This window comes from Danio rerio, chromosome 19 (assembly GCF_049306965.1).
Source record: "Danio rerio strain Tuebingen ecotype United States chromosome 19, GRCz12tu, whole genome shotgun sequence".
NCBI classification, from domain to species: domain Eukaryota; kingdom Metazoa; phylum Chordata; class Actinopteri; order Cypriniformes; family Danionidae; genus Danio; species Danio rerio.
The window spans coordinates 21,216,009-21,227,615 of NC_133194.1; the positions used below are offsets into that span (position 1 = coordinate 21,216,009).

General features: G+C 38.4%; 2 long non-coding RNA genes across 2 annotated transcripts; both read left to right on the top strand.

Moving 5' to 3' along the window:
* Nucleotides 1-21: 21 nt before the first annotated feature.
* LOC137488499 (uncharacterized) lies at nt 22-893 on the top strand. Its single transcript, XR_011007561.1, has 2 exons — nt 22-59; nt 730-893. It is a non-coding gene; the product is annotated as an uncharacterized lncRNA (long non-coding RNA).
* Nucleotides 894-10,494: 9,601 nt separating this feature from the next.
* On the top strand, nt 10,495-11,366 carry LOC137488500 (uncharacterized). Its single transcript, XR_011007562.1, has 2 exons — nt 10,495-10,532; nt 11,203-11,366. It is a non-coding gene; the product is annotated as an uncharacterized lncRNA (long non-coding RNA).
* Nucleotides 11,367-11,607: the final 241 nt, after the last annotated feature.

The following is an 11,607-nucleotide window of genomic DNA, read 5'->3' on the forward strand; positions in this document are numbered from 1 at the left end:
CGTGTGCTCTCAGTCAGCGTTGTCAGTTCGCCCGGTGTAGCTGTTTGTACTTGACCAAGGTGAGTTCAATACCGACGGTACGAGTGGAGCTAAGCCAAACTCACGAAGTCCGCTTCGTGATGCTTCACCCGGGCCCGTCTGTGCTGTAGTTCCTTGCGGTTTGCGTACATAAACGCAATATCGCGAAGAATATTACGTGTTTGTTGCTCGAAATGTGCCGCCGAGCAACATCCAGTGAATACTGGCACGGCCTGGCGCCCGGTCTTTTCCGTGCACTCCCTGGGGCGAGGCGGCCTTTGAGCCCTAGGCAGGGAACAAACAACCCCCGAGGACCCTCAGGGAAACACGGGGGGCCGGTAGTGGGACCTCGCTGCGAGGGTTATGGTGGGTGGGAGTAGCGAGGCCCACTCATCTTCTATTTTAAACTATAGTTTCAAACTTTAGTTTACTATAGTTTGAAATAGAAACCATGATAACTGTTATGATTTAACTTTATGCAAAGAGCCTAGGATGACCAAGAGCAACAGATTCGGCCATTTTGAAGTGAAAGCGATCGCTCGTGCATTGGATATCATTGCTGTCGCAATGGCAAACAGCGGCTTTGTTTTTATTTAATGTATTCAAAAAGCGCGTTATTGTTTCCCAAATTGCACTAGAGTATCGCCTCTTGGTGATACTATGCTCTCTGCTCTTTGTCTGAATGTTGTAATGTTTTGCTCTGTTTTTCAGATGAGTTGTTGAGCAAAGAAGGACTATTGAAGACAACAGTTGAAGACGACCGCGGGTCATCTCCACGAGCGCGCGCATCATAATGTTTTCGGTCTGTTTTCTGAGAGTTAGTCTTGTTTAGATAAGTTTGCAGGTCAAACAAAATAAACTATACTTTTCCTAAACACCTGTCTCGTGTTTTATTTGTCTTCTACAGCAATACACTGTCATTTAAGTCTGTTGAATGCATTTGTATGCAACATGGTTTGATAATACAGTAGTCTACAAATAAATAGTTGTTATAAATGTACCTTCAATAGTCAACATTTAGTGTAGGTAATCAAAAGTTAATCATATTTGTCCTAAGACATAAGAGTAATGTTATGGTTGTTACATACCTGTATTTATTATTATGCTGTATGTTTAAAACCAGCAGATTTACTATTTATGTAACATGTCATGAACTTACTGTTATTCAAAAAATTGCTTAAAATATCTTAAGACAAGAATGGGTGTTGTCATTGGTTTTATGTCAACCTACTGTAGGTTTTAGGGTGAATACAGCAGATATAGGCAACCTATATCATAATATTGGTAGTATGAGTTATTTAATGACCCAAATCAAGTAAAACGTCTCTTCCTCAAGCATGCAAAAGTCAAATATAGATATATATATAAAACACAGTTTCCAACAATAAAATTTTGTCTTGTGAAAAAGACCAGTGGGGTTGGTAAGAAAAAAAGTTAATGTCAAGTTACATGTATTTATAAAATAAGTTCATAATAGTCATTAGATTATGTGACCGCTAGATGGCGCTCGTTTAAAAGAAGCGTTAATTTTAAAGGAGCGTTACCCTGTACTAAAATGGCGGATCTGTTGACGCATTCCGTCCAAAACACAACATTAGGGTAGGCGACATTTAACGTATATATCTATGGACGCTAACTAGTATTCACGTCGTATCATGCTCAACTCTTAATACTCTTTTACACACTTTGAGAGTGTTTGCGTTATTTCAGAGAGATATTTAAGCACATATGAAGTAACAGTGCCGTCTGTGTACTATAGTTACACAATGCAGCATTTAGCTCGCTCGTAAACATCGCTGCTGTCCTCAGATCATTGTCTGAGCAGAAGTTTCATCATAAGCCATGACTGTCAGATGCTCTTCATCTCAGGAGCTGTATTTTTATATGCTTGATAACAGATATAAGGTGAGTTATGGCTGGAGTGGACGCTGCCAGACGGGCTTATATTAATTTTGGCATGACAGGAGAGAACAGGATACTTATGAGTGACAGATAGAGTCCACAAAAACTGCTCTCCGGTTGCATTTCATTTTATGAATATTATCTTTTAGAGCTTCAAGTTTTGCCTCAGGTTTTTCCCTCAGGTGATTCTCGTCAGATTTGTCGTCTTAGAAAGGTGACAAATGTTGAAGTTTAAGACATATACTTAAATTAATATAAGTACTGAAATAGCCTATAGTACCTTTGTATAAGATTTCAGGTAAATCGTAAACCCATACTATGAAATCATGATCGACTTATTGATTGACTTATTTAAATATATAATAAATAAACATAATTCAATTTCAATATTAAACATAAATTGCAAGAAAACCTAGCAAGATTACTAATACCTGCAGTAAACTACAATTAAAATAAAAAGTGAACATTGAATATTAGATGAAAGGCTTAACTTGAATAAGCAATCAGTTTTAAAATGATAAAGATCGCCATAGAAATATTGTTGTGTTGCATTTAATAAATATTACAAGAATATTAAAAGCCCATAAATAATGCAGATTTTTATTATTTGATCCCAAAGTCTGAACTGGCTGATGAGGCTCTGGATGCAAAGTTCATGTTTGCCTTTAATCTTTGACCTTTAAATTCCCATCCAGCAGTACAGTATGTTGTGTCAGTATAAATCTGGCTATAAAGCCTCATTGAACAATTTCCCAAAAGCCAGTGCAAGGTGTAAAGACAACTGAGAATTGACTGTGTTTGTTGTGGGGCTGTTTCGGTTGCTGTTGATAAGCTAATGTGTGTGTGTGGTGCATTTATTTGCATCTAAACTCTCTGTATGTGTTGTATTTTGGACCTCTGTATTTAAATGTGCTCTCTCTCCATAGACTGTAAAAGTCTCTCTTGCAGCATGTTTCCATCAGCCGTTTCGCTTGAATACGAATTGCTTTGTTTAATGGTTTCACACACACACACACACACACATATATATATATATATATATATATATATATATATATATATATATATATATATATATATATATATATATATTTGGCTAGAAGAAAAACAGTTTTTAATTTTTTTCAAACCATTTTAAGGTCAATGTTATTAGCCCTCTTAAGCAATATTTTTTGGATAGTCTACAGAACAAACCACTGTTATACAATGACTTGCCTAATTACCCTAACTTGCCTGAATAACCTAGTTAACCCTTTAAATCTCACTTTAAGCTGAATATTGAGAAATGTCTTGTCAAATAATATGGACTGTCTTCATGGCGTGTCATTATTATAAATGAGTTATTAAAACTATTATGTTCAGAAATGTGTTCAGAAAATCTGCTCTCCATTAAACAGAAATTGGGGAAAAACATACAGTGGGGCTAATAAGTCAGGGGTGAATAATTCAGACTTCAACTGTACATCAAAACGAATATTTGCTGAATGTGAATTGAATGTCTTGATGTAGTTACCCTCTAGATCAGTTTGGAAATGTAAACAGTTTGCTGGTGTGACAGGCAGGATTGCAGAGTCGTGCTGTGCAGCGATCCTTCATTCACTCCGGACGGTCTCATTGACACTGATTACATTACAGCGATCCAGAGTTCAAGCCAATTGAAGGACAGAATCAAGTTTCAATTGGCCAAATTTTCTCGTTCATTTAACTCTTCCATGTTGGCTTTCGGGTCACTTTGTTTTTTTGTTTTTTTTAACAGCCGGAAAAAAAATAAACAATATTTTTTCGTCTTGTTTACACTCACCGGCCACTTTATTAGGTACACCTTATTTAAATGCCTTTAGAACTGCCTTAATCCTTCATGGCATGGATTCAACAAGGTACTGGAAATATTCCTCAGAGATTTTGCTCCATATTGACATGATAGCATCACACAGCTGCTGCAGATTTGTCGGCTGCACATCCATGATGCGAATCTCCCGTTTCACCACATCCCAAAGGTGCTCTATTGGATTGAGATCTGATGACTGTGAAGGCCATTTGAGTACAGTGAACTCATTGTCATGTTCAAGAAACAAGTCTGAGTTGATTCACACTTTATGACATGGTGTGTTATCGCTGTTGTTAACAATGTTGTTATAAAGGAATGGACCACCACAACCAGCCTGAACCGTTGATACAAGGCAGGATGGATCCCTGCTTCGTGTTGTTGTCGCCAAATTCTGACCCGGCCATCCGAATGTCACAGCAGAAATAAAGACTTATTAGACCAGCGAACGTTTTTCCAATCTTGATAACGTTCACTCCGTTAACGAGCAGTTGAACAGGTGTACCTAATAAAGTGGCCAGTGAGGGTATGTGTGTGTGTATTGACTTTACTAGTTTTCTCTGCGACACTCATTGCTCCAGAAACTTGCCATGGGCCCTATAGTAGATGATTATTTTTGTGTTAGCAGCTGCCAGCAGTCTTAATAACAGCCGGAGAAGAATGTGTGTCTATAATCTCTAAGCTTTTACTATGATGATCATATTGGAAGCCATTGTCAAGAGATAGTCCACCCAAAACTACAAGTTCTGTCAACCTTTACTCAGACTTCACTTTCTTCTGCTGGAACGCAAAAGAAGATCATTTGAAGGCTGTTATCATCCATCCACATGGTTAATCAGCTATAGATCGCATACGGCTGCAGCCGGAAGTTAACTAGAATTATTAATATTATTTATTAAATTTCCCATTAATTATAACTCATTAATGCCTACCCCTACCTTAACCGTCACAGTAATGTAAAACAGATCTGGACTCTTCTCTATTAGTATAGCTGATTAACAATGTGAATGGACGATAACAGCCTTCTGAGTGACATTTACTGCGCGGAAGGCCCCTACTGGCCCATATCTATCAACTGATAACCACTGATAAAGCTGATTAAAGCAGCTGACTGGACATGGTGAAACGACATTATTGGACCACACTAACCAGCCAAATGTGGGGTCCCATATGTGACATGGCACTAGACTCTTAGGTATTTTAGAGAAGTGTAATAAATGAATGTATGATGTGGTTTTATGTGTCTTTGGCAGCGAGAAGAGGCTGAATCCAAAGCCCGAGAAGAAGCAGAGAAACAGAGGATCGAACGAGAGAAACACTTCCAGAAGGAGGAGCTGGAACGCTTGTAAAGAAAGAAGGTAAAATAAAAGTCCACCAATCAAGCTAAACACAGCATCACGCTCTCTCATTCACACACACACATAGGCGTGCTCGCTCGCTCGGGAGTGATATTGTTAGACCGCCCGCTCCCGTTCAAATTACACCAGTTACCGACCGCTCCCATGCTTTATCCGGAAATTAATCCCACGTTGCAATAAATCTGGTCGGGCCCCGCAGACCTCTAATCTGGCATTACGGTGGCTCAGTGGTTAGCACTGTCGCCTCAAAGAAAGAAGGTCACTGGTTCGAGTCCCGGCTGGGTCATTTGGCATTTCTGTGTGGAGTTTGAATGTTCTTAGTGTGTGTGAATGAGTGTCTATGGATGTTACCCAGTACTGCTTTGCAGCTGGAAGAGCATCCGCTGTGTAAAACATATGCTGAATAAGTTGGCGGTTCATTCTGTTGTTGTGACCTCTGATAAATAAAGGGACTAAACTGAAGGAAAATGAATGAATGAATTTTTTTCAAAATTGTTAAATATAGCACTTGGGAAATATTTTTAAACGATTTAAATTTCACAGGAGGGCTCAAAATTTTGTCTTCAATTATATTTGAGATTTTAGTTCAGTACTGTTGGTTTAACGTTTGTGTTTACATTTTTAGCGTCTGGAAGAAATCATGAAGAGGACTCGTAAGAGTGACGCAGGAGCACAGGTGAGATGTGTGTGTGTTTCATTAAGTCTAATCTTAAACACACACAATGAAAGAAAATTAACCTGGTTTATTCATTTCTTTGAATATGACAGCGGTAAAAATCTTTTTATAGTACTGAGAATATATAAAAATCACTCTTTTATTAATATCATGTAAGTAGGGTTAAAATAAAAAAGTACAATGTTGTTTTCCTCTCGTCTTGCAGTAATACAGAAAAATCCGTCAGAAGCTCTTCATACTGGTGCGACAAACCAATCACCAATGAGGTAATCGAGACGCTGCATGAATTGAAATTGAAATGAAGCTGCATGAATTATGTTTTGCTTATTTTCCCGCTTGTGTGTCTTCCTCAGCTCTGTGTCCTGGGACACAGCACCGGTCATTAACGGAGCTCCGCCCACTAAGCATCAGAATGGACTGTCCTCCAATGGAGACGCTGCAGACTTTAAGGAGATAATCAAGCTGTCCAATCACAGTGGGAACAGTGGGCAGAGTCAACCGGCTGACGACCCAATCATGGCCTTCGAGGGAGGAGAACCGTTCATGATGAAGGCAAGGCCTATGAAACCTCAACATGTGGCAGGTAGAATCAGATTTTGTTCCGATTACGTACAGTTGAAACCAGACGTTTACATACACTTTATAAAGAGGCACATCATTTTTTTATGAGACTAAACTTATTTTTTTAGGTAAGTTAGGATGATCAAATTTGTTTCTGTTCTTCTTAATAGCAAAATAATGAGAGAGATATTTTTGAGAAATTGTTATAACCTTTCTTGAAAGTCAAGTTTACATACAATAAGATTATTCTGCCTCTGAAAAAGCTCAGATGATGATGTCAAGCTTTTGGAAGTTTCTGATTGGCTAATTGACAACATTTGAGTTAATTGGAGGCACAACTGTAGAATAGTATTTAAGGAAAACCTCAAACACACACTGCTTCCTTGTGTGACAACATGGGAAAATCAACAAGCCAGAATCAACAAAAAAGCCAGATTACAATTTGCTGAATTACACTGGGAAAAAGAATAATTTTTGGAGACATGTCCTGTGCTCTGATGGAGCTAAGATTGAACTGTTTGGCTATAATGACCAGTGTTACATTTGGAGGACAAAGGGGAAAGCTTACATGCTTATGAACACTATCCTAACTGTGAAGTATGGGGGCGGCAGCATCATGTTGTGGGGCTGTTTTGCTGCAGGAGGGACTGGTCCACTTCACAGCATAGATGGCATCATGAAGAAAGAACATCATGTAGAAATACTGAAGCAACATCTCAAGACATCAGCCAGGAAATGAAAACTTGGCCACAAATGGGTCTTCCAAACAGACCATGACCCTAAGCATACTGCCAAATTAGTTCAAATGTGCTTTAAGGACAACAGAGTGAATGTTTTGAAGTGGCCATCACAAAGCCCTGATCTCAATCCTATAGAACATTTGTGGGCATAGTTGAAAAAGCTTGTGCGAGCAAGACAGTCGACACATCTGATTCAGTTACACCAATTCTGTCAGGAGGAATGGGCCAAAATTCCTGCAAACCATTGTGAGGAGCTTGTGGAAGAATACCCAAAACATTTGACCAAAGTTAAACAGTTTAAAAGCAAAGATTTAAAAAAATACCAAGGAAATGTGTGTAAACTTTTGACTGTCTAGAACACAGGTGTCAAACTCAGTTCCAAAAGGGCTGCAGCTCTGCACAGTTTAGTTCCAACCCTAATTAAACACACCTGATCAAACTAATAGCATCCTTCAGGCTTGTTTGAAACCTACAGGTTAGTGTGTTGGAGCAGGGTTGTAACTAAACTGTGCAGGGCTTCGGCCCTCCAGGAATTGAGTTTGACACCCCTGGTCTAGAAATTAATAGAAAATTCTCAAATAAAAATCTCTCATTATTCTGGCATTTAGCAAATGTAAATCATTTAGGTTATCCTAACGGACCTTAAATAGTAAACGTTTAGTATCATTTACCTTCAGACATTTTTTTAAATGGTTGTGTTTCTTTTTTTAGAGTGTATGTAAACTTCTGGTTTCAGCTGTATGTAAGATCATATATGGATCAAATCTGGGCACCAGTGGAGTTGCTTTTCAGTGTTTCGTCTTTCAGCAGTGACATTTACATTATACTGAACTGAACTAAACTGAACCCAAAATAAAATCTTGAAAATAATGTATAAAGGATGATTAAGAGAGTCTCTAAGCTATTTTCCATGCATGAAACTGATTATTTCTGCAGTTTGTTGACTTTAGGACAGTGTGAATGACTGAAAAAAGCAGCCTTGGCATTCTGCAAAGCGTCTCTATTTTCAGCTTCATAATACCAGTCATAGATGTTGTTGGCAAGCTTTTAATAGTTCAATAAATCATCTTCTCACATGTGTTTCTGCTGTTTTCCTGCAGAGGTGCTGTGAGAGATGAGATATCAGAGTCTTCTGGATATGAAGAGAAGAAGAGAAGCCTTACTCTACCACCGCTTCCACCCTGATGTGTGCCAAACCAACAAAAACAGACTGCTTTAACTTTAGAAACACAGCCGAGCCGGACGCGCTCAGGAGAAAGTGCCAGAAGACGACCTTAAAGAGACACTTATATACGTATACAACGTTTGCAAAAAGTCTCTGTCTATTTCAGTGTGTGTGTCATGGTGCAACATTTGTTGAGTTTCTTTAACAAGTCACCTGCCGATCATGTGGTGCACCTTAAAAGAGTCGCTATATATTGAATTTTAGAAAAGACAACTTGGCTTATCTTTATGATATAAATTATTGTTGTTGTTGTTGCTCTTGTTATGATGTATTGTTATCGTTATTTTAAGTAGAGAAAAAAAGCAAATATGTGTCTTGAACTATTGCGTTATTTAACGTGTGGCGCATCAGAAGAGGCCGATATTCTGTATGTTAATGTATATTTGCCTGATTATGACAGACCTGTGGAATAAATCTTTATGAAAGCGGCTGTTTGTCAGTGAGTGGAGTGTTTGCTGTAGTTTAAGCTAATCGTAATAATGTGATTTTTATTTTAGTCTGGCTATATCATGATGGTAGAACAGTGCTTTATAATAAAAATAATAATTCCTTACATTTATATAGCGCTTTTCTTGGCATTCAAAGCGCTTTACACATAGGGGGAATCTCCTCATCTACTTTTTTTTTTTTTTTAATGCAAGAAAGAACATTACAAAGATATAATATGAACAAAGAGACAAATAGGGTTACATAAATAGAATTCCAGCAAATTAATCAAGTTTAAATGATTTAAACCAAGAAAGCGTTTTACATGCAGTGTAATTATGACTGTTTATGACTGTTCCAGTTACTATGACCATTTATGTGAAGCTGCTTTGACACAATCTACATTGTAAAAGCGCTATACAAATAAAGCTGAATTGAATTGAATTGAATTATAATTGTTAGAGTCTTTTAAAGAGTTCACATAAATTTCAAAGTCCTTTCTGAAAATAAAAAAGTAAGGGTATTTCTTTGAAAATTAACATTTATGGAAGTAAAACTTTGCTATAAAAAAACAATAAATCAATAATAAATTTACAATGAGAAGGATCTACATTCAGAGAGTAACCAAAGAATACAATTTTGGGGAAATACAGAAGTTTGGAAATAAGAATTTTTTTAATGAAATTGGAATAGTCAACCCAAAACACTTTACAGTAAGTACACTCTCAAAATAAATGCTTTAGTGTTTCATCATATTGAGTACAAAATGAGCATTTAGAGGAAATATTATTAAATTTAGCTAGTTTGGTATTTATTGGGTAGCAATCTCCTCATCTACCACCATTGTAGCATCCACCTGGATGAAGCGACAGCAGCCGTTTTCCGCCAGCCCGCACACCACAGAGAAAGAGGACAGAGTATTAAAGCCATGATGGACAGAGGCCAGTGGGTAAATTTTGCCAGGATGATGGTGTTAAACCCGTACTCTTTTTCGAAAGATATTCTGGGATTTTAGGGTATATGCTGAAGCATGCTAATAGGACATTTAATTTGTCAGTAACCTGGGTTAAGCGCTTCCAGCAAACTGCCAAAGGGAAAATCAGCATGTTTAAGGTCTGTTTTCTTTAAAAATCAGCGATCTCCACTGGCTGAGTGATATCCGATATAAAGTGGGTCTCAGATTGTACAAGAAGCACTGCATTAAATTACATTTCCCCCGCCATGTCTTTATAATATGAGCATTTATTTTTACCTCATTGTATTCAAGGGAGCGTCTGCGCTAGTCTGCCGATTCTGACGGGCGAGTGCGAGTAAAGGGTCTTTTGTCTCGTTTTACGCTTGAAAAACTAAATGAATGCCAAAGTTTATTTAACTGAATGTATTTTAATTGCATCACAACATCAATGCTGTAAAAGGAACCGTATAAAATGGAAAAAAACTCACAACAACCGGTCACCGGAAGTTTATAAGTATGGGAACAACACTAGCTCGGCATATATCCAATTATATTCATCTGTCTCGATATTCTACTGCATGTCAGAATATTACAGAGCACCAAAAATGTAAAAATATATATTTATTATATTTAAGATATTTTTGTCAACAGCAGACGGCAACTAGCCGTGACGCAAATTCCCGATTCTCTGTGCTCCAATCAGGTGAGCCCTCCTCAGCGCTCGCCATGACAACGAGACAACAGTGACGTGCCTTGTAAAAATTTGCATATGCATTCCTATAAAGCTCGTGTGCTCTCAGTCAGCGTTGTCAGTTCGCCCGGTGTAGCTGTTTGTACTTGACCAAGGTGAGTTCAATACCGACGGTACGAGTGGAGCTACGCCAAACTCACGAAGTCCGCTTCGTGATGCTTCACCCGGGCCCGTCTGTGCTGTAGTTCCTTGCGGTTTGCGTACATAAACGCAATATCGCGAAGAATATTACGTGTTTGTTGCTCGAAATGTGCCGCCGAGCAACATCCAGTGAATACTGGCACGGCCTGGCGCCCGGTCTTTTCCGTGCACTCCCTGGGGCGAGGCGGCCTTTGAGCCCTAGGCAGGGAACAAACAACCCCCGAGGACCCTCAGGGAAACACGGGGGGCCGGTAGTGGGACCTCGCTGCGAGGGTTATGGTGGGTGGGAGTAGCGAGGCCCACTCATCTTCTATTTTAAACTATAGTTTCAAACTTTAGTTTACTATAGTTTGAAAGAGAAACCATGATAACTGTTATGATTTAACTTTATGCAAAGAGCCTAGGATGACCAAGAGCAACAGATTCGGCCATTTTGAAGTGAAAGCGATCGCTCGTGCATTGGATATCATTGCTGTCGCAATGGCAAACAGCGGCTTTGTTTTTATTTAATGTATTCAAAAAGCGCGTTATTGTTTCCCAAATTGCACTAGAGTATCGCCTCTTGGTGATACTATGCTCTCTGCTCTTTGTCTGAATGTTGTAATGTTTTGCTCTGTTTTTCAGATGAGTTGTTGAGCAAAGAAGGACTATTGAAGACAACAGTTGAAGACGACCGCGGGTCATCTCCACGAGCGCGCGCATCATAATGTTTTCGGTCTGTTTTCTGAGAGTTAGTCTTGTTTAGATAAGTTTGCAGGTCAAACAAAATAAACTATACTTTTCCTAAACACCTGTCTCGTGTTTTATTTGTCTTCTACAGCAATACACTGTCATTTAAGTCTGTTGAATGCATTTGTATGCAACATGGTTTGATAATACAGTAGTCTACAAATAAATAGTTGTTATAAATGTACCTTCAATAGTCAACATTTAGTGTAGGTAATCAAAAGTTAATCATATTTGTCCTAAGACATAAGAGTAATGTTATGGTTGTTACATACCTGTATTTATTATTATGCTGTATGTTTA